At 40.2% G+C, this 24,631-nt stretch overlaps 1 long non-coding RNA gene and 1 pseudogene across 1 annotated transcript in view; one reads left to right on the forward strand and one right to left on the reverse strand.

Moving 5' to 3' along the window:
• Positions 1–233: 233 nt before the first annotated feature.
• Positions 234–1,695, forward strand: LOC114088088 (ribonuclease H2 subunit B pseudogene; annotated as a pseudogene).
• A 4,948-nt stretch (positions 1,696–6,643) lies between these two features.
• The window catches only part of LOC139703718 (uncharacterized), a 230,762-nt gene continuing 212,774 nt past the window's right edge, over positions 6,644–24,631 (reverse strand). Inside the window, exon 3 of the long non-coding RNA XR_011705820.1 lies at positions 6,644–6,660. This is a non-coding gene — a long non-coding RNA (uncharacterized lncRNA). The remainder of the gene's footprint in view (positions 6,661–24,631) is intronic.

Consider the following 24,631-nt stretch of genomic DNA (forward strand, 5'->3'; position numbering starts at 1 on the left):
TGGCAAGCAAAAAATTAGCAGATGTTGGGGAAGCAATAATGAACCTGCTCTAGCAGTCTGGAAAAATGACACCCCATGTTAGAAATAAGAAATAACTGACAGAGGTGCCCTGGGGTGCAGAGTTAGCATCTCCTCCCACTGGTGAAGAAGCAGAGGGGAGCAGTTGTGGGTTCTTCCCCTACCAGGACCATGAGCTGGTAATCCAGGCATCTCAGTCTGGCAAATTTTAAAAGATGTATGGGAATGTAAGCTAGAGGCTTCTGGGGCTCTGCCAGTTCCCTAGAGTGCTGTGCTGCCTGGAACAAACCATTCTGTGGCCATTTTTGCTTGAGCTGAGGTCACCAGGGCAAGAGCATCTGGAGAAGTGGGAGGAGTAGCCAGGATGTGGACTATGTGGGGACCAGGCAAGCCTAGCAGCATGTGTTCCTGATTCTAGAATATTTAAAATGTGCATCAGAGAAGATGAAAAGTGGCCTTATGTTTGTAAAACTCAGCCCACTGTTATGGTTTAGATGTGAGATATCCCCCAAAAGCTCATGTGTGAAACAATGCAAGAAGGTTTAGAAGTGAAATGATTGGATCATAAGAGCTTTAACCCAATCAGTGAATTGATTTCCTGATGGGATTAACTGAGTGGTAGTTGCAGATAGGATGTGGCTGGAAAAGGTGGACATTGGGGGCATGCCTTTAGGGTACATATTTTGTACCTGGTGAATGGAAGCGCTCTCTTGCTCCTCTCTCTGCTTTCTGATTATCATGTGAATTGCTTCCCTCCACCACACTCTTCCATCATTATGTTCAGCCTCGCCTGGAGCCTGAGGAATGAAGCCTGTTGTCCATGAACTGAGACCTCTGAAACCACAAACCCCAAATCAACTTGTCCTCCTCTGAAATTGTTCCTGTCAGGTCTTTTAGTCACAACAGAGGAAAAGCTGGCTAAAACACCCATGTTCAGGGGAAGGAGCCATTTACTTGTTCAATGAAGCGGTTTCAAATCAAAGTTCCCAAGGAAAACACCATTCTTGGCTAACCAGTCACTGAGTTCAATCTAGAGGTCATCTCCATTCTGCCACTCCATGGACCTCTATTTCTGCTCCTCCTCTATCTCCTAAAGGCCAAAAAAGAGGAGGAGGTTCAGTCCTAGATCAAGCAACTTGTTGCTAAAAACTTCCTGAACTTGACACATTATTTCCCCATGTGACAGAGGAGGAAGAAATAGACACAAGAAATATTAAAAGAGAAGATATTAAACAAAGAGAAGATATTAAAGTGGCTGGGGAAGAAGTCTAATCATACTATGGCAGCCCTGAAAAAGAATGTAAATGTTGGTACCCAGGTGCAGTCAGCTGCATTTCTCTGATGACCAGGTTTCTAGTAACAAGGAGGAGGATTCTATTCATTATGCCCATGGTCTGATATCTGATTATATCCCTAAAGAATTAAATAATTACTTATCTAAATATTTAAAGCTTCCAGAACCTTCAGCTTCATTGCCAAACCCTCCATCAAAGAAAGCAAAGTTATCAGATGAGCCAATAGAAGCAAAATAAGATTCACCAAGTTAAACACTGAATATCTGAAGACCCAAAATAAAGCCAGCAAAATACCACAGCCCACAAGGCTCTTTCTCAAATTGACCAGAGTGGAATGAAAAGTACTGATATCTTTTTGGTGCAAAAAAAATTGAAAAACTGAAAGATTTAAAGGTGAAAATAAAGTCTAATAACAAAGAAAAAAAGACAATTGACAAAACTATTTCCTCTGGCAAACTTGAAAGATAGAATACAATATAATGAAATCATGGGCCTTGGCAAGATGATTTCCAGGTAGAGTGTTGAAAGTGTCAGTTGGCTTATTTTAGCTAATTATGATAAGGTAGGGGAAGAGAGGTGAGCTAATGGAAGAGCATTTCTGTTTGCAAGTAGAATTTAGGGGATACTTGGAGGAGTCAGAACTTGCTAGATTAGATAATAAAATTCTCATTTCCACACTTCTAAGCCAGTAAAAAAATACTCAAAGGAAGAAACAGCCTAAGGATAAAGATCAAATCAAGGTAACCTCCAAGCCAACTTAATATTTTGAAAGATTTAAGGCAGTGACTAATAGGCCCTCTCAACTATACCAAGCATTTTCACTAAGATTATTATTCTAGCCAGGTGTGGTGGTGCATACATATAATCCCAGCTCCTCAGGAGGCTGAAGCAGGAAGATCACAAGTTCTAGGTCAACACCAGCAACTTAGAAAGACCTTGCCTCAAAATAAAAAATAAAAAGGTCTGAGATGTAGCTCAGTATTGTAGTGTCCTTGAGTTCAATTCCCATTACCACAATTTGAAGAAGAAAAAACTTAAACAAGATTTTTGTTCTACAGTGGCCTAGCATGGTGCAATGGTTAATTTGAATTGTCAACTTGATTGGATAAACAGATACTGATGATTAAGAGGCTTCTGGGGGTGTCAATGAAGGTGTGTCTAGGAATGATTGGCATGTGGGATAGCCAACTGAAGTGGAGACCCTCCCTAAATGTGGTCAGCACCGTCCAATAGGATGATGGCTTGGATGAAATAACCTTTGGAAGCACAAAGCAGCAGCAGCAGATGCAAGCTTGATTCTTCTTGGACAGGTTCTTGATTGCTGCTGCTGCTGCTGCTGCTATTGTCTAAGGATGTTGGACTTTCACTTCTACACTCTTTCCAAGCAGACTCTGCCAGTGATTCTCCAGGAAGTTTCCAGAAGCCTTTGGTCTTAGACTAGTGTAGCACCATTGATCCCTCTTGTTCTGGGGCTTCAGACTCTTGAACTGTGCAGCTACTGGTTCTTCCAGCTCCAGTCTGCAGATGGCCATTGTGGACAATCCAGCTTCTGGTCACGTAAGCCAACCTAATAAATCCCCTTTTTATAATCATACTTCCTGTTGATTTTGTACTTTCAGAGAACGCTAATATACATGGCTCCTATAAAGAAAAGAGGCCCATCTCAGAAATGTATGTAGAACTTTTATTAAGTGGAATAGATCTGCATCCTATTCCTAGAGAAGCCCACAGAGATTTTTAAGAGAGTTATATTGATGAAATAATGCCAACTTAGGCTAAAATGGACTGAAACATTTAAAAATTAAAAGGCAACTCTGGACTTCCAACTTTCTGCGAGATAGAAACAAGCTGGGAAAGTTACTTAGTTGCAAAGACCAACCATTTCTTGTGGAAATCAAAGACACCTTAGAAAGTTAAGCTAAGAGCCATGAGGAATAATAGACTGGGTATCCACTCCCAGGAAGTAGAACCTAGCCAGGATTCCAAAGAAAATGCTCCCTGGCAGTGAACTAGATTTCAGAATTGCTGTGGATTACTCAGTTCTATGGAATTCCTAATTGTCAGGGGTGGCTCTGGAAATACATGCCCTTAAATCCCGAGAAAGAGATATTAACAATTATTGTGCCTGTAATCACTTGGGCTTTACCTCCGCTCAGATAATGAAGTATGGCTCTAGGAGTAGGTGGGGTTGGGTTACACTCACCTGTTCCTTTGTAATCCTACCCCTTGCCTCGTTTGAATGACTTCTCCCCAATAAAACCGGGTTCTCTTTCTTGCCTGCCTTGCCTCCTTTGTGGGAGCTGGGTCAGAGGAGCCATCACAGAACCCAAAGAAAAAGGTATGATCTGTCTTTGTGATTATTTCGTGCCAGCCCAGTTCACCTGGAGTGACCCTGACTGGTTTAGTTGTGTGTCACAACACCTGATGGGATTTTTTTCTTTTCCTTCTTGAACAGAAATGTCCATTGTGGTTATCTGGTTCTATCTCACCAGTCAGTCATACAACTGGTCATTCTAATTATAGGTCTTTGGGTCAAAAGGATCCCTACCAGAAAAGACTCATGTGAACCTGACACAGATTACTGATGCCATAGATAGGATGAGCTTTTGGGTTTCCTGAGGTGGGAATATTTTGCATGTGGGAGGGATGTGAATAACTCATGGTTAGAAGGATATAGTTGATTGAAGTAATGGTTACCAATTCTTTTCATCTCGATATGCATGGTCCTTTGTCACAAGGCTGCATAGCTATTTCCATTAAGACATATAATATATTTCTTCATGCTCAAGTCTGGGCTTGGCATGTGACTTGTTTTAGCAAATAGAACATTAGCAAATGTGACACAGCTAAGACTTGAAAGCACTTGTCACTGGTGCTCTCTCTCTTTCTTGCTGTGTTAGAATCCTGAAATTGACATGTGATGACTCAAGCAAGTCTTCTGGAGGATAAGAAGTCATGTGAGGGAGAACACAGTCAGCTACCCTCAGCTGCTAGCCTGCCAAACAGCAGACACATGACTACTGAATCCATCTTGGCACACCTGGTACCAGTCACCCCCCACCCCAACTGACCCCACCAGAACCACCATCTAGCTGGGCTCCATCCACAGCCATTCTGATGCACTGTGAGCTGATAAATGTGGGTTTTAAAATCATCTAATTTTAGAGATCAATTATGCAACAAAGGCTTACCTATACACCAAACAAGAAATGCGTACTGAGCATTTACTATATGGAGGTCTATGTGTTTACAGAAGGAAAATGGAAAGTATAAGATACAATCTCTGTTCTCCAGAAGTTTATACAACTTAAATTTAGAAAGAAAAAAAAATTCAAGAGAACTAAGAATACATGAAATAGAAAGGTGTCCACAGTTGAACAGGTATCAGATGGTTTAAGAAAACAGAAGGGCAGGATATCAGGAAAGACCTCATGGAGGAAGTGAGGTTTGAGCTATTTGAACAGAAAGGCATGGTGAACCGTGGAAGTGAGGTGAGGAAGGAGGAATGGGTAAAACAGGTGAACAGCACAACAGATGGGGCTCAAAGGGATCTAATCTCTGCCACAACAGTCAGAACTCTGCACCTTTCTGAGGTGTATTAAACCCAGCTTGGATTTATCAGAGGACCCCTGGCATATACGGTCTTTTATAGGCATACCTGGATGGTGCTGCTGAGCAAAACCACCCATCAACCCACCCAGGCCCAAAAATTCCTTCTCAGGCCTTCTGAGCTCCTCTCCAATTCACTTGTTAGTACCTGGCTTCAACCCTGCCCAATCCTTCCTGCCCTCTATAATACCCACAAGCAATTGTCTCAACAGATGTCCCAATAGGGCTTAGACCTCCAGCTTCTGAACCTACCCTAAGTCCCCTGATTTGGCCTCATGGCCAGATTGTCTTTCTATGCGACTCGTGGTAGCCCCTTTTCTTCTCTACATGTGAATTCAGTTTAAACCAATGACTATCAAACACTAACTTGTGAAAAACACTAGTCCTTGTGGTACAGAATGATCGAGTGAGAGTTCCCTCCCTCTAGCAGCTTAGGAACAGAGCCATACATTTTCTATAGCAGCTGTGGTAGATTATTTGCAAAGATGGCTGCAATAATTCCTTCCACACTGTAGGCATGCATCCATTGGAAGATCTCTAGCACAAGAGATACTTCTCTACTCTTGAATTTTGGCTGACCTGTGACTTACTTGGAAATGGTGTTGCATGATATTGGAGCCACAATGTCAGGAGACCTTGCAGATTTTCTTCTTGCCCTTTGGAAGGTGGTCCTACCATGTGAGGAGGCCCAGGCTGGCCTGCTGGAGGACAAATCCATGTGTAACAGAGATGGGACATTCCAACTTACACCCCCAGATATCAACAGAGAGACACAAGTGACTCCAGGCAAGTCCAGCAGAAGCCTATCAGCCTGATACCAGTCCAGTTACATGAATACAGAATAATGAGCAAATGGAATGGTTATTGGTTTTAAACCACTAAATTTTGGGTAGTTTATTACACAGCAAGAGGTAACTAACATAGAAAGAAGAAGGGATTAATTTTTCCAGTGAGAACATTATACAGTTTCCATGCATAATTGTGTTTTTAACAGGTTATTTACCCAAGTGAGTTTCTGAGTGGTAGGATTTAGGCTTAATTAAAAAGTGAAATAATATAAAATATTTGGAAATCAACCTAACAAAAGAGTAGAAATATCTATATAATGAAAATTATAGAACCCTAAAGAAAGAAGTTGAAGAAGACTTTAGAGGATGGAAAGATCTACCTTGCTCCTGTATAGGCAGAATTAATATTATCAAAATGACTATACTTCCAAAAGCACTGTACAGATTTAATGCAATTCCGATCAAAATCCCAATGCCATTCCTCATAGAAATAGAAAAAGCAATCATGGAATTCATCTGAAAAAATAAGAGACCCAGAATAGCTAAAGCATCCTTAGCAGGAAGAGTGAAGCAGGCGGTATCACTATACTACAGAGCAATAGTAACAAGAATAGCATGGTATTGGCACCAAAACAGACTGGTAGACTAATGGTACAGAATAGAGGACACAGAGACTAATCCACAAAATTACAATTATCTTATATTAGACAAAGGTGCCAAAAACATGCATTGGAGAAAAGATAGCCTCTTCAACAAATGGTGCTGGGAAAACTGGAAATCCATATACAACAAAATGAAATTAAACCCCTCTCTCTAAACACGCACAAAACTCAACCTCAAATCAATCAAGGACTTAGGAATACAACCAGAGACCTTTCATCTAATAGAAGAAAAAATAGGCTCTAATCCCCATCATGTGGGATTAGGCCCCAACTTCCTTAATAAGACTCCTGTGGTGTAAGAATTAAAATCAAGAATCAATAAATAGGATGGACTCAAACTAAAAAGTTTATTCTCAGCAAAAGAAACAATCTGTGAGGTGAATAGAGAGCCTACATCTTGGGAGCAAATATTTACCCCTTACACATGAGATAGAGCACTAATCTCTAGGGTATGTAAAAAACTCAAAAAGTTAAACATCAAAAAAACAAATAATCAATAAATGGGCCAAGGACCTGAACAGACACTTCTCAGAAGAGGATATACAATCAATCAAATACATGAAAAAATGTTCATCATCACTAGCAATTAGAGAAATGCAAATCAAAACTACTTGAAGATTTCATCTCACTCCAGTCAGAATGGCAGCTATTATGAAGACAAATGACAATGAGTGTTGGCGAGGATGTGGGGAGAAAGGCACACTCATACATTGCTGGTGGGACTGCAAACTGGTGCAGCCAATATGAAAAGCAGTATAGAGATTTCCTGGAAAATTGGGAATGGAACCACCATTTGACCCAGCTATCCCTCACCTCGGTCTATACTCAAAGGACTTAAAAACAGCATACTACAGGGACACAGCCACATCAATGTTTATAGCCACACAATTCACAATAGCTAAACTATAGAACCAACCTAGATGCCATACCCTTCGAGAGATGAATGGATAAAAAAAAAATGTGGCATATATACACAATGGAATATTACTCAGCAATAAAAGAGAATAAAATCATGGCATTTTCAGGTAAATGGATGGAGCTAGAAAAGATAATGCAAAGTGAAGTTAGCCAATCCCAAATAACCAAATGCCAAATGTCTTCTTTGATATAAAGAGGCTGATTCATAGTGGGATAGGGAGAGGGGGCATGGGAGGAATAGATGAACTCTAGATAGGGCAGAGGGGTTGGAGGGGAAGGGAGGGGGAATGGGATTAGTTATAAATAATGGTGGAATGTGATGATCATTATTATCCAAAGTACGTGTATGAAGTCATGAATTGGTGTGAATATACTTTGTATGCAACCAGAGATATGAAAAATTGTGCTCCATATGTGTAATAAGAATTGTAATGCATTCTGCTGTCATATATAAATGAAAAAATTAAAATAAAAAGGTGAAATATGAGAAGTAAAGGATTAACATTAGATAGGCCAGTCCTACCTGGGAGCTAGCCCAAGGAGGGACAGAGTGGTCGCTTCCTCTAAGATGCTTCTGATTTTCACCCATCTCACCCCCCAATTATAGACCCACAAATTAATTTTAAGCACTAATGTATTGACAATGACTCCCATGTCAATGACAGCCAAGAAAGAAGAGGACAGGGAGTAGGGTAGAGACTACCTGTATAGAATATCTATTCCATGTATCTAGAAGAGGTAGGCATTACTGAAATGCTAGATAATAAGACTTGGAATCAAAATCTTATTCCCACTCATTTTTTTACTTTCAAAATAAAGGGGTTTTTTTCCTGTTCTCTGCTAAAACTTTGTTTTCTATCTTAAGCACACAAAAGAGAGAGTGTCTGCCATCTCCATCAAACAAATACAAAATGAATATTTTAAAGTTCATGAAGCAAGAAAAAGTCATTATCCTCGTCTATTCTTGTACCACAGCTTCAAACAATAAGCCCATTCTCCTCAAAAGTGACAGAAGAACTACCACTGAAGATAATTAACACTAGAAATAGTCTATAAAGAATGCACAGAGTAAGATAAAAGCCAAAAATAGGAGTCATACCCAAAAAAATCTAGGAAGGCTACATCACCCTTTATAACCAAAACTAACAGTAGCTGTGCCTCCCAGGAAGGACTATCCTGTCTGGGGACCATGAATTTGGAAGAGCCACCTATCATTTTCCCAGAGCAACAAAGGGTGATACAACATGAAGTAGATCGTAGACAAAGAAGGGAGCTTTCTGTGGCTTTTCTGAGAAACCTAAATAAGCTAAGAGGGGAACTGAAATGACCAGGATAATGGACAGACTCTGGATGTGGAGTGGGAATAACAGGAGAGGTGAGGCAGGCAGAGCTGAGGTGTCAGACGGGATTTTTAAGATCACATGAATCTTCTTCCCTTTCCTTAAAGCCTTCGGTAAACCCACCTTATTCTCCGATGCTTTGGGTATTTGGGGTTGAAGGGCTTCATTAAGGTATGGGGCAGAAGCACAGGCTGTCCAAAGCAGCCCAATTATATAGGGTTATACTAATCAGGGTTTGACAGTACAACCCTCTGTAGTCTCCTGTAACACTGGATTAGCACCTAGATCAGAAGGAGGTCCCAGTCACCGGCACACTACCACCTTTGCCTCATTTCCACTTGGCACTCAAAGACAGGGAAGTGGAATGAGCCTGGTCTTCCAGAGCACAGGCCCAAGAACAAAATAAAGCCATTCAGATAGGAAGTGAACAGAGGAAGGAAGAACTTTAAACTTCACACCTTTCTTCTCCCCCATTTATTTTGACGCCAACTGTATCAAAAGCCTGGCCTCCCTATACCTGGATCCTCTGAGAATTCTCTGCTCTGGAACCAGAACCTTCCTGTTTTTTTATCATCATGACGTTGTAATATGCTTTCACTTCTGGTGGGGCAAGCCCCCCCACCCCTCAAAGTCATTCTACTTTTAAAAGCTGATTTAGCTTTTCTTCAGCTTTTAATCATACTTCCATATAAATTTATCCTGAAACTGAATTTTTATTCTACTCTATTCCTATGTTTACTAAGCATGCTTTCCAGCGGGGACTGTCCTGGGCAGAACAATATCAACTAGCACTTCAGGTGGGGGAATCAGAATCCAGGAAGCTTGGCCACCACCCAAGAGGACAGCAATAAAGTGACATTTCTGAGCCTGAAAATCCAACTCTAGAGCATGGGAGTCCACTGAGATGCAGCTGCCTCAAAATATGCTTCCACGGACACCATTTCCTTTACCTGGTTGGACAGCATTTCACAGCATCGTGAACTATTAAACTCCTCAGGGCCAATGGGAGATGAAGGAGAGCTTAGCACCAGTCACCACCAGGCCAGTTCCACAGTGGTGGCAGTATTCATGAACCTTATTTGAGCATAGTTTTTGGACTTAATTACCCACAGTAATAAAATGGAGATCCAAATGGACTTAATCCAAAACATGTGAATTTGTGTTAGACGTATTATAACTGCTTCTAGAGCAAATTTTCCTCCCAAATTCTGCTTTGCTTAGAGTAATTTGAAGTGTGTTTTTTTTTTCCTGAACACACACCAGCAGGTCTATGGGAAATATGACCTGGTCTCAAACATACCTAAGAATAAGATTTTCCCTTCAGATTTTTAGAATTGAGGTGGTATCTTGAGCCCACAGATTGACCTTGCACTCCCTAACTCCCATTAAAAAGGCCAAGGAAATCTAAAAATGAAGACTTCTCAGGCAGAGTTGAAATACAGGGAAGGTTGCCAATACAGAGTTAAAATGGCATTTCTGAAATATACAGCAAAGTAGAATCAGATCGAAATAAAAATCCTTCAACAGGGGACAGCCAACTCTTTACACAGCGAAGAGGCCCCTGGGAGAAATGAATCAATTTTTCCAACAAACCCTAATAAGGCCTTGGCAATAAAACAGAACCACAACTCCTGGGTCCTCCAACAGAACATTTTCCTCCTCTCTTTTCACGCCCCTTGTACTCCCCCAACAACTATTATCACTAATATTCAACAAATATTTGTTGAGAACTTTTTCTGAACCAGGGACTGTTCTAGTCACCGAGGACACAGTGAGGAACAGGTAGACAAGGTCCAGGATCTCACAGAGCAAATATGCTAATGGGGAGACAAACCACAAAATGAAAAGAAAACACCAGATAATGATAAATGTTCTAAAAAGAAAAATGACTTGGTAGAGATTGCCTCTGAAATTTCCTTAGTGTGGCTGTCCAGGAAAGACCTCTCTGAGGAGGTGATCTTTAAACTGAATATTGCAGAGCCAGCTATGGAGAGGTTAGAGGGAGCAGCATTCCAGGCAGAGGAAACAGGCGATAAAAGGGCCCCGTGGCGCACACACCAGCTTGGGATGTTTGCAACTCAGCTTAGACATCACCTCCTCCAGTGCATATTCCCAGTTTCTTTCTCTCTCTCTCTCTCTCTCTCTCTCTCTCTCTCTCACACACACACACACACACACACGAGACTCGATTTTGTATTCTCAACACCTTACTATACTGCGCTGTTCTTCCTTTGCTATGGTATTATCACACTCTTGAAATTCCTGGCCAGCTTGCCTGTAACCTCCTCGAGTTACTCTCATGGACAGGACCACATTGTATCCTCAGCATCCAGCAAAGTCTATGGAATAGCACCAATATGAGTTAGTGAATATACCCATTATTTAATGTATTTCTTCTGATTTCAAGTCCAGGGCTCTTTCCGCTCTTAAATATCATCTCTCTAATAAATGAAGACTATTATCGGAGTAGAACCTTTTTATTCTTACTATTTTGTGTCTACTTCTTCTGTTTTGGAATTTCCATCAGTTCATATCAGGCTAATAATTAAATTTCTTCCTTCCCTATTAAGTTCATCTATTTTGGGGAATAAGGAAAAGAAAGATATAATTTGACCTATTTCCATTTTTTGAATTTTCAAGAAATAACCTCCCTCGCTACCTTAATATCATTTCTCCCTATCATCACCTCTATATACAGTAGCCCCAAATACCTCCAGACACTTGTTTCTACCGACTAAATAGCATCATTCCCTAATGATTCTCCTTCTATTTTTTTCTTTCCTTTTGATAAAGCCCAATTTCTGATTTTATTATTATGTTTAGTCTGGTTTTTAAATCCCCAATCACTTTCCTCAGATAATCATGCCTTTATCATTCCACTCTGTTAGCAACAGCCTATATGTTGACTTTACCCTTGATACACTAAATTCAAACTCATTCCTCTGGAGTCCCCAGACCAAGCCACATTCAGACAGAGCAACCAGAGTGTTCCCAGGTGCCTGCTGCAACAAACGCTGTAATCAAGTCATTTGATTTTACTTTCCCAGGTTCCTAAGTGAATAACTCTCTTCTGCATATACAAGAGTCTATAAAAGAGGGAAATTTACAATTCCTACAGCGGAGATACTAAGAAGCAAAAAAAAAAAAAAGGTTAGTTATCACTCAACAATCTCAGAGCCCACACTGTCCAGTGCTTTCTGTGTTCTCATGAATCTCCACACACATTTATGTTTACAGCACTGTGTGGTATGTCTAAAGGGCATCACTTGACCTCCATTTAAAAATGGAAAGTATAGGGGCTGGGGCCGTGGCTCAGTGGTAGAGCGCTCACCTGGCGTGCATGGGCATTGAGTTCAATCCTCAGCACCACATAAAAATAAAACAGTAAAATAAAGATGTTGTGCCCACCTATAACTAAAAAATAAATTTTAAAAAAATGGAAAGTATAATGCTATTTGGAGGAACTTATTCCACAAACATTCATTAACACCTACTGTATGGAAGACTCTGGTCTAGATGTTCATTGGACAAGGCAAACCATATTCCCACTCTCCTTAAATTTACTTTCCAGTAGAGAAATACAGGTTATTAAAAGTAGTCATTGATCAGTAAGATATTTTCACAAAATACTAAGTGCTACAATTATTTTATACACACACACAATGATAGAATGCCTGGAGAAAAGTTGGGGGGATAGTGCTACTTGAGATCAGGTAATCACAGAAGACCTCTTTGAAGAAGTGAGCTGAGAGTTGGATGAAGGAATTGGCTGTGCAAGGATAAATGAGAAAAGAGCTTCAGGCAGGGAAGAGCAAGTACATCAGCCTGTTCTGGGATGAAAAAGAGTTTGGTGTTTAAGGAACAGAAATAAGAAACTGCTTATTTCTGTCAGTAATTTTAGAGTCAACATCTCTGCAATTCTTTGGGTGTTTTCTTCAAGGTCACAAGATGACTGCAGTGGTTCCAGACATTATGGTTCCTTCATGGCAGAACAAGAGAGAAGGGCCAGTGCTAAGTACATGATCTCCTTTCAATAGGAAAGAGAAAACACTTTTTATAGAAACCCTCTAGCAAAATTCTATTTGGCATTATTGGCCTTAAATAATTCATAAACACCCCCATGCATCTGTCCAGCAATGAAGTGGGCTGAGAATACAGGGATTAGTCATAACTGACCTTCCTTCCTAGTCAGCAATGAAAATCAGTCATCAAATCAAAACATGACCCAGAAAGAAAGTACTGCTTCTGTCAAAAGAAAAGTTGTAATATCTCAAAGGAGCTTCCGGATATAGTCAACATTTACCAGTCTGAGGCTGGATCCGGAGGGAGCTTGATTGGGACAGATTGAAGAGTAGAACATAAATGCGTAGCAGAGATACAGGATTAACGTGCTACAAAGGCTCAAGTAAGCATGCCACTGAAATGTTAGAACTGTCACCATGGTAGATGATAGAGAATGGCATCCAAAGACGGAAAGAGATGAACGTGCTAGAGTGGATATACCGTGCAGGCCAGGAAATATATCAGCCTGTGTTATGATCTGAGTATTAAGTGTCCCCCAAAAGCTCATGGGAGACCAGGCAAGAAAGTTTAGAGGTGAAATGATTGGGTTATGTGAGCCTTAACCTAATCAGGTGTTAATCTCCTGATAGGGATTAACTGAGTGGTGACTGTAGGCAGATGGGGTATGGCTGGAAGAGGTGGGTCATGGGGTTGTGCCTTTGGGGTATATATTTTGTCCTTGTTGAGCAGAGCTAGCTTGTTCAGTCAATCTTTCTGTCTGTCTGTCTGTCTGTCTCTCTCTCTCTCTGCTTCTGGTGCCATGTCAGCTGTTTTCCTCTGTCACACACTTTCACCATGATACTCTGCTTCCCCTCAGGCCCCAAGCAATGGAGTTGGATATCTATGGATGAGACCTCTGAAACTGTGAGCCCCAAAATAAACTCTTCCTCCCCTAAAATTGTTCTTGTCGGGTGTTTTGGTCACAGCAGTGAAAAAGCTGATTAAAACAGTCAACTATGTTCTACTTGAGTACAAAAAGGATAGTCTCCTTAAAGCAATAAGGAATTCAGTAAAAATGCCAATGAGAGAAAATCAGTGTTATTGAGAAGATTCATAATGGACATCCTCCATGAACCAAAGTAGCAGAAAGAGATACCACTGTGGAACCAGGCTCCCTAGTAGCATAGAGGATGGTAGAATCCCAAGAATAAACAGAGCTAGGAGATGCCCTTAAACCATCAGAAACAGAATGGGATCTAGAGAAACCTAATCCAATGAGAACAATGGAAATGGCTCCTAGGGAACACTGAGTCCCTAGCACAAGACAGATCAGCAGCTGGCAGAGGGATTTCTTAATCAGGAGGTGGGTATCAAGAAAGGCTAGTCAAGAGGATGAGCCAAGTTGTCCTGTTAAAAACTTGTGGTCCCTTGACTAATTCTGGATCTTAGCCTGTTTTTCAATCCCAGAACCCAATGATGGAAGGTCCCCAGCAGGAACCCTGGAATACCAAGACAAGTGTATGTGGTAATGAGTATTTTGGTTCTTTGCCAAAAGGGCCAATGGTGGTGTTTCCCAGGTAACCATACACTAGAAGAAGGGAAATACCAAAGATTTTCAGGATTGCTGGAAACAGACTCCAAGTTGCCCTTAGTATTTGGAGACTTGAACTGTCACATTGGTCCCACGATTACAGCAGGAATGTCAAAGGGTCAGATAATAAATAATTCTATTCCACAACCATCTCACAATGAGTACATTAGGTCCAGGGACCCACCAAGTTGTCATTTCCTAGTTTCACCAAAACATAATCATTTGCAGAATTCCCACACTGATTTCTTGGCCTCAAGAATAAGAGATGTCATAATTGTGAAGACGAAAGGGGAGTCTCTAGGGACACCCAACCCAAACTGGCAGGATTTCCTTTTGTTCTGAAGATATTAGTCTTTGTTCTATTCAGGCCTTCAGCTTATTGGTAATCTGTTTTACTCAAAGTTCCTAGATTAAATGTTAATCTTACCCCCAAAGGATCCTCACAGAAACATCCAGGATAATGTTAGAACAGTATTGTGGCACCATGAGGCAGCCAACTGGACACAAAATTAACCATCCCACCCTTTGAAGTGTGTGCCTCCTATCCCTGGATCTCTGAGTCTCACAGGTTTAGAGAAAAAAATATTAATATTTTCACCAGGAAACACAGAAAAAATCATATTAATCTTTAATCATTCAGGGCCACGCAGTTTCTTCAGGTGTCTCATGCCAAAAGACCAGACCAGAAGGCAAGGAAAGGCATCATTCTGGCTGGGATTCTGAACCCTGGTCAGCAGGACAAGCATGGGGTACTGTTAGATGGGAGAGACAGGGAAGAATATGTCCAACCTGTAAGAGATCGACTGGGTATTTTGGTACTCTCTAACCTAATTTTGATGATAAATGGACAAGTATTGCCACTATAACCTAAGAAGGGCATGGTGACCAGGGGTTCATATCCCTAAGAACTGAAGGTCTGAGTCACCCTACTAGGTAAGCCATCTAGACCAGAAACACACTGAGAGTGAGGCGGTCCTAGAGGAGGGAGAGGATGAGCACCAGTAGCAGCCCTAAGAACAGCTGCAACAACGGATGAGGTAAATTATGTCACTAGCCTTTCACTTTCCCCAGGAGAAAGGAACCAAAGAGAATAATAGAAGTGCCATCTCCAGAAGGAATAAATTCATACACAGCAGGTGGACCCAAGCAGCACAGAAGATGGAAATTAGACATCCGCTCTATACCACCCATATGCACCCCCCCCCCCAACCAAAGCACTCATTCTTCTAGATGATATATGTATGCTGGCTACTCCTAGCAGGGTCCCCAGGAATGCCCTCAGCTGACGGGAACTGCTTAACTTCCAAGTTATGCCTTATCCCAGAGCAGCCCTCATCAAAGTACTGGTCAATGCAAAGTCCAGGCCCCCAGTCTGTTGAGAAGACTTTGGAACAGACTCTCCTAGCTCCAGAGTTGGGCTGAGGCTTTCCTGACAATTGCATAGTTTATTACCTTTGCAAGAACCTGCTTTCTTCTCGCCTCTTGGGAGTTGTACTCCAAAACATTCCTCAATAAACTTTCTACATGCAAATCTGCATTTCATAGTTTGTTCCTGAAAGAAACCTCATCCCACCTCCTTCCTTCCTTCTGCCCCTCAAGAAACACCAACTCAGCTCTTCACATTCCAAGTTGCCAAAGCTAACTTTTAAGCATGAATAACAATGAATAAACTTAGGAAGAAATAGCAGCAGTCTTGAATTACTTTAGACTAAAAGATGAAGAGAAGTTATTTCATTCATATTTCACGTGTAAGTTAGCAGAACCCCTTTTAAACTAGAGACAGCTAGTTACCACGATGTTACCATTCCTGCTCTAGAAAGAGCGTTAAACCCAAGGGAACATAATGAGAAGGCAAAGTAATTTCCCATTGTGCAGAAACACTAAAGTGAGAAGTAAATAAGGACTCACTAACAATTTAATAAGGCCTTGGGTCAGAAGTTCTAAAAGAACAGACACAAAATATTTGCAATATTTGCTATAGTTCTCTCCACATATTAATTGTGGTTTCTGCTATTTTTCCTCCTTTCCCCATGTTGGCTATTTTTTATTAAAAAGACAAGCTATTTTTAACTTTGAAAAAATTAAGATCACTACATACACAAGAACCTCTTATCCCTAAATATTTTTTTTTGCTTAAAGTTGTTTGATTCTTTTGTCACATGTTCTAGATATTAAAATGTCTGTATACACACAAATACTCATATATTATTGATGAGAAATACCTTAAAATGTATCCTTGGTGCCCTCTTCTCCCTCACCAATCTTAGCACATGTCTTTATACCACCACAGTTCTAGTTCAAGACCCTCACTGCCAGACTTAAAATCTCTGGCCCCTCAAATCCACTCTCCACAAGGCCACAGGTCACCCTCTACAACTTTACCCTCACGCATTCTGGATGCTGCCCTGAGGATAGCTCCACACTGCAAAGGGAGCCGCTCCTTCATTTCCACAGTTGAGTCCACCAACTGGCTCACCTGGTAAAAAGAACTGGGTTCTAAAAAGAATTTGCAGCAGTTACTGTTTTCTTCACATACAATAATAATAATCCAGAAGGATACGGGTATACCCGCAAGGTTGTCAAGAGAATTCTTTGGGTAGGAATTCATAACATAGTTAAGCATTACACCTAGTCAACAGCTCAACAGAACTGTGATGTAAATATAGCTTGCTTTGAATGACCTCCACCTTTCAGCCCTTCTTCATAACCACCAATTCAGCTGGAAATCTCTCATACTTTCCTCCGCAGAATACAACTCTCATGAGTTATGAGGAGGTGTGTGAAAAAAGTGTTCTGTGTTGGGAAATAGCAGAGCTGAGCTCGTAGGAGGACAAACTAACCTATTAGAGTGCTCAAGAAACTATTCCATTGTCAAGTATATATAAGTACAGTTGAATATACATAGCAATGGATTGTTTGACCCAGCAATTTTAAATATAAAACTTTATTCTAAAACTCATAGACACATGCACAGATTTTCCTAAAAGTATATATATATATATTTTTTTTTTCAATATTCCCCTATGTTGTATATTTAATAGATTAAATGAGGAGTTATATAAAAGCCTAATAGCAGGGAATTGCTTCTATAAAGTATAGCATAGCCATATAATAGAATATTATGCAGATAAGAACATTTCATGACATGAAAAAATGTTTTCAAAATAGAGGAAAAGCTACATAACTGAACCTGAAATAACTCCCTTTTTAAAATTACATATTATCTGAGAAATAAAAGACCCAGACTTACAACTGAGATTTCAAACCCAAATACCTCAGGGGATGGATGATAGATAGATAGATAGATAGATAGATAGATAGATAGATAAACTAGCACAAAGGGGAATGGTCTTTCCTAATGAGAACACGTTATGGTTTCTATATGAAGTGTCCCCAAAGTCTCATGCATAATATAAGAATGTTTAGAGGCGAACTGATTAATCCACTAGTATTAACTGGGTGGTAACTGTAGGCACCTAGGGTGTGGATGGAGGAAGTCAGTCACTGGGGGCATGCTTTTAAGTTTCATATTTTGTTCTTGGTAAGCAGAGATCTCTGCTTCTCAGCTGTCATGTCCTGAGCTGCCTTACTTCACCATGCCCTTCCGCCATGACGTTCTGCCTCACACTGGGCCCAGAGCTATGGAATCAGCCCACCATGGACTAAAATCCTGAAACCATGAGCCAAAATGACCTTTTCCTCCTTTAAGTTATTCTTGTCAGATATTTTGTTCACAGCAATGCAAAAGCTGACTAACAGAGCATATGCTACTTCACTCTGAGCTTTGTCATACCAGAACACTGGTTGCGTGGTGCCAATCTTCAATACTTCTGAAGAAACTAGAAATATATGCGCTTGTAAGAAATCATTCCACTTTTAAATGCTGGCATTCTAATCCAAAAATTGCACAAATCAAACATCTGTAAAGTACTGCTAGCACTGATTTATGCAGTATGTCAATAGTGGTTATCTTGGTGTCAGGATTTCAGGTGATTTTTTTTTCTTTTTGGTTTTTATGCCTTACTATATTTTCTATAATGAAAAGTAAATCATTTTAATAAAAACACATTTTGTTGGAATTTCAAGAGTTCAGTTGATAACTCACCATTGCCACTGAAAATAGAAAAGTTGACATCTAGAATTTAGGCTAGAAATAAAGAAAAAGTGTAACCTAATATGTACATTATAGTGGCAATAGGAAACATTAGAAAATTAGTATATATCCTTCTTTGTCCTTGGAGCTGAGAATAAAAATTTTCTGGTGCTGGGGTTGTGGCTCAACTAGCACATGCAAGGCACTGGGTTCCATCCTCAGCACTACATCAAAATAAATTTTTTTAAAAAATAATAAAGGTATAAAAAGATTCCTTTACATATTTTAGAAATTCCTTACTTTTATTAAAAACATTGGTAATATTACAGGCATAAATAGGTCAAGGCAGTAGAAATTTGTGATCAAGTAATTTTTCTGTAAAAAAAAAAAATCCATGATGAAAGTAGACCTATATGTAATATTTCCCAAACTGGATTCCTTGGAAGCTTTGTGGTCTAATCAGTTTGGAAAGCACTGTGTTGCTGTTTCCCCCAAAAGTTCGATGCATAATGACAAAATCCTGACAGGATTCTGAAATGTCCTGCAGTTTACACACACCTACACACATGCACACAAAACCAAGTGGTTTGTTTACTCAGAATATCAAACCGGTCTGTCCACAGAATGTGTGTGTGTGTGTGTGTGTGTGTGTGTGTGTGTGTGTGTGACCTATAACCATTCCATACACACTGATATTCTTTAGATTGCAAATCAAAAAATGGAGGAAAAAAGGTTTTTTCCCCCTTGGAAATCCATTCTGTGTGTGATACTAAAAAACTGCTCTCATGTTCAGATTTACCTGGGTATCCTATTTTTGTTGTTGCTTTGATAAATCTGGCAACCTCAGTGAGAGGACAATATGCCAAGTGAACCTCAGTATTTTGGGAGGTGGTATTAAAGCAGCAGGGCCCTGTCATATCTCAGTAGTGGTGGCAATTTCCACAGTTGGTCAGGGTCCTCCAGGCTCCGGAGTCTGGTCACAAATTCCTAAGTGATAATCCCCTCTCCAAGCACAGGGTCCTTCTTGCTTCTAGGAGCTGTGAAACAAAAAGAGAAAATAAATAGTTCACCCATGTTGGTGTGATTGGCAAGCCAAAGCAACAGGCCATAGCTCTGAGGTTCAAACAACAGGTGGCAACTCTTAATCGGCTGTGAATCCAGGCCAGGATTGAGGATAGGGTGGAAGAGAGCAGAGTAGGCAGTAGGGTGGGGTGGGGTGAACATCAAAGAGGATGGCCTGTATTTTTTGTACACTAGCTAGTGGTGTTTCTTACTGTCATCATGGTTCAAAATGTTGAAAGCCATTGACATGACATGGACATTTGCAGGCATTATTGTAGAAGCTGCATTGGATCAACAGCAAGGATGAGTTTATTTCACACAGATAAGGATAAACTTTATCTTGTTCTGGAAAAAATCTCATTTCTGGAACCATTTCTCCTTTTCATGGACTCTGCAATCTCTGCAGATGTATGGTAATGCTTTATTTAAATCGGTGTGCTGTAATCACTTTCTAAAAGCACACCTTGGAATCTAACACTGCTGCATCTGATCTTAGGCATTAAACATAAATGATATTGTGGGACCAAAAAAAGAAGCCTGTATAATTGATCATCTGCAGTGAATTTACAAATTACATTGTTGAAAGAGGGAGACAGATTTCTGCTTTTTAGAAATTCAAGGAGCAAAGAACTGACCCTCACAATTTTGGAGATTAACCCAGCCATCCACAGTAAGGTATATCTTGAAAATTCACACATTAAGGGATCTCTTGAGGTCAGATTTTTGAGTGTAACAACAAGATGATATTGAACAAAAAAAAAAAAAAATCACTGGGGGTAGACCATAGGGCAAAAATGAAAGACTCGACTAAAAATGGCTTTTCTTTCTCAACAATTTTACTTAGACCTCAGTTTACAGGACCACTACTTAATGTCGTGGTATAAAATAACTGCACCATTTTGTTTTAAAAGAAAACAACTGTGGAAGCTTGATTTCTAGTCCCAGGCACTCCAACTTAACTTCAAAACAACATCCCCTGAGTCAATCGTTTTAAAATAGACTCTACTTTCCAAACACACCTGATATTTGACTATGAATTTCTTTGCCCACCACATCTGCATGACTAGAAAATGACATCTCTTCGTACCTTCCCCTCCCAGGCCCTCCCTCTCATCTTTGCAAGAGAGAGAAGCCAAGAAGCCAGGCAAATGAATCCCTTTGTGAGCTTTGAATTGTGGGATCCTAATGTTGATCAGTATTTGTTTTTACATATTTTGTTTTGTCTGCAAAGGATAATGTGTCATGTTGCTGTCTGACAGCTTCCTTCCCACTGAGACCCAGCAGTGTGAATAGCAGCCTTGCCTGTTTTCTGCCTCAGCTGGACTCCTGCTGCTACTCCCCTCCCACTGGAAATCACAGTACCCTCCACACAGCTGATTTTTCCCCCCTCCAGTTGTTTGGGATTTTTTTTTTCCTTTTCCCATCTTCTCCTTTTCCTAGTTACACCATTCCTCACCAGATTCAGCTTGTAGCTTGCAAAATTCATAAAGTAACTCTGGAGAACTCTTCTGTCTCTTTGTATTTGTTTGTTCACTGACTCTAAAGAAAACTAACTTCTGGTCAATGACCATTTGTTCCAGAAAGGGCACAAAAATATACCAAAAAATATGCCAAAAATCCAAAATAGAGTAAAAATGTTTCAGGGACAGAAAAATAAATAAATAAAACCTTCCTTTCTCAAGGATCCCAGCACGTAGGAGGGAGGCAGATAAGAATCCTTCAGTCTTCGTCTGATTATAAGATTAAATAAAATAAAAGCTATTATTACAGAAAAGATAAAATGGAAGTTCCTGGAGAAATAACCATCTGGTGAGTTCAAGTCCCCAATTAGTCAACCCCCAAAACAGTCTACAATAAAAACTGAATTGATTACCTGGGGTTTAAGGGGGGAAAAAAGGCTTAAGTGAAAGCAATTTTCTGACCAGAGCTCTCTTTGGTGGTTTACCTCAAAAAAAAGTCTGTGGGAGGTATTGTTTGCCTTTGAATCCAGTTCTCCTTCACATTCAGTTGATAAAAAGTCTTCTTTCATGAGAGCCATTTGATGTTCAAAAGACTCTTCAAAATGCATGTGAACAGCCTTTGGAGAATTCTTGGAACACCAATCTAAATGTGGGTCTTAGTAACAGGAAAGTTTCATTTGCTGTAAACAAACTCTGATGCCAAAGTCCAAGTAGTAAGAATTGATGTCATCATCACGAAGCCAAGGACAGGTTTGACCATTGACTTACATCAGTCCTTCACCATTCATTTAAACTGCACAAACAGCTTCTATTGGACAAAAGGTAACTGTCAGGTTGTCACAGCTAAATCAATTCTCTGCTGCAGCCACTGCCAAGCATATCAAAAAGGTGCAAGAAATATCCTACTTCCCATCTTTCAAAACATCCTACAATTAAAGCCACAATTCTGGCCTCCCAATATGCCCACAAGATCGCATAAGCACACAGCGGAAGTCAAAACCAATGCTTGCAACCTTCTCCCTATTTGCTTCTTGAAATACTTCCCAGCACAGGAACAGACCTTAAAACCCTAGGAAAAGTAGACAGTAACTGTGTTAAAGAAAACAGACCAGTTGGTGAGGTATTCCACATTTCCACCATCTGATAAAGGTCTGAAAAGCAAAACCATTTTTGGTTTGGGTTTTATTTGGAGATTTTCCTTCTTTCTTTGTTTTTCTTTTCTTCTGACTTTTTAGGGAAATTCCTTATCCTCAGTTGACTGCAAGAAGTTCTGCCAAAAATTCAGAAAGTAAACGCTAAGGAGCTCTAAAAGAGCGCTTTCTTTCTCTCATTTATTTCTGTTTGTCTGCTCATTCTAAGGAAAATAAATTTTTGGTAAATAATCACTTATCCCTGAGAGGTCACAGCCACATAGAAAACTTAAACTTTTCAAAAACATTCACCACTTGGCCTAGGGTTGTAGCTCAGTGGTGGAGCACTTGCCTCACATGCGTGAGGCACTGGGTTTGATCCTCAGCACCACATAAAAATAAATAAAAATAAAGATATTGTGTCCATCTACAACTAAAAAATATTAAAAAAAAATATTCACCACTTGACCATTTGATTCTCCTATTCTGATTTACCTTGGCTTCTTGCTCACCATGACAATAGAACTAGCCAAATGTACTAGACATGCCTCTTACTATTCCACAAAATTCCATATAATTTAAAATTATATTTAATTCACCACCATCCCAGAGAGGAGGAATACAATGCTAATTCCTCTTAAACATAAATTGTACAAATAACTCAATTAGGAGCTGTTGTTAGTTCTGCAAGTGACAACTGTCAACCCCAGCTCCCAATCACACCTCTCCTGGTCACAGGCCCACACTTCCAACTCAGCTTGTCTTTTTTTTTTTTTTTTTTAAACCAATCTTCTTTTCCTCCTGTGTTCTCTACTGTCAGGAGCAGCAACTGAATTATAGGTCTTGAACTGTCCTATGAAAGAGGTGATGTCTCTCTTGGAAACTCTCAGGTGCAAAGGCATCCATTTGAGACTGCCCATTTGCAATGGTGACACCCTATTCAATAGGAGTTTCTATGCTAGCCACAGAGCTATTCCGTTCTTGACCTTGAGGTTCAGGTGCCAGCTGCTGGGGGTAGAAATTTATGGGAGCAACCTGATAATCATAATCAGGCTGATCATATTCATGACCTTGGTTCTGCTTACTTTGAAGAAACTTTCTCACAATAAATCCTTTTAATGTTTATACCTATATAACAAACATGCTGAGCTTGTTGTGGGTCACTATCTCCCTACCAAGGCTGTACTCAACCACTGAGACCAGCTTTTTCTCTACTTATATATCTGTTTGTCTTTTCTCCCTCAGTCGAGGAACATGAATTAACAGTGGTGGAGGTCGCAGCACTCTGCAGTGGTGGTCAATGGAATCAACGTCCTCCCAAGACCAAAACCAGATACCAAGGAATAATTCTCAACTCTTCCCTTCCCTGACCCTCCCAATCCAAGTCTACTGACTAAGACAGTCTTAAAACTCCTCCCAACTTAACTAAACTTCAGACAGCCTTCTTCCCAATTATAGGCTTTGACCCTCCTTTTCTCAGAACTTTTACTTTAGAAAATATGTTAATTCTTTCTCTGCCTTTTTTGAAATGTATGTAAGTCTTTTTTAAAGTATCTGTTCAGTTTTACAACCCTGAAATGTCTTGTTCAAGGACCTGGGACCCCTTTTTTTGAAATGTAAATACAAGGAAGATAGTTTCCCTGATCTCTTTCGGCTTGTCCAGAAGTAGCAGTCTAACTCCAGAGAGCAGCTTGCTCCAAGTTGTAAAACTAAGGACTGGCACAAAGAGTTTACTTTGCCTTTAGGGAAAGCCAGTTGTCCTCTGTTCTCCCATCTACTGTTAAAAATCCTCCCTGCTCTTTCTCCAGAGGAACTGAGTTCAAACCCAGTTCGGTTCTCTCTCCTATTGCAATAGATTTGCATAAAGTCATCCTTGGCTGTTGGACTTTGGTGCGGTTTTTGCCATGATACCAGCCAACCTAACTTCTTAATATCGCTCTTTATCTTCTCTCATTCCAGGGCCAAATCTTTACTAAAGAGGCAGTTGTCTCACACATCTGGATGATTACAATTATTTCCTACCCAGCCTCCCTAATTTCAGTCTTCCTCCCTTCCAATCCCTTTCTGGCACTGTTGTAGCCAAAATAGTTGCAAAAACAAAATTTAAATCACATGTTCCACTATGATGATGTGACCACGCACCCAGACTTCTCCAAGACATTCTTGGTTTACACGTATTGTGTCAGATTTATTAACAGCTTCCTTCTACTCTAAACATGTCCCTGTTTGGAAGATAACACCACCTCAGTTTGGTACCTAAGAGCTAAACTCCAACCTCACCTTCCACTGCTGTTCTACACATATCACACTTCAGTCATGACGAGCTGTTATGAAGTGACCCTCAACCCTGACTACACAGTAAAACCATGGAAAGCTTTGTAAAAGCATCTGTGATTGGGCTCCATACCAGACTAATAAAACCTTGCTCTCTGGGGGCGGATATTTAAGCTTTCATAGATTTTTTTAAAGCTTCTCAGGTGACTTTAAAGTGAAATCCAGGTGAGAGATGCTGAAACACAGTTGCCAGATCCACAATATCATGCTATTCTGTTTCTTCTCTTGTATGGTCTTGAGGCCTGGTGAACCTCAATTTTCCTTTAAAGACCCCTCTTCAGTGAAGCTTAGTCTGAGCTTTCACAATAGCCTGAACACACCTTTACTGC

Source organism: Marmota flaviventris, chromosome 2 (assembly GCF_047511675.1).
Source record: "Marmota flaviventris isolate mMarFla1 chromosome 2, mMarFla1.hap1, whole genome shotgun sequence".
In the NCBI taxonomy this organism is placed as follows: domain Eukaryota; kingdom Metazoa; phylum Chordata; class Mammalia; order Rodentia; family Sciuridae; genus Marmota; species Marmota flaviventris.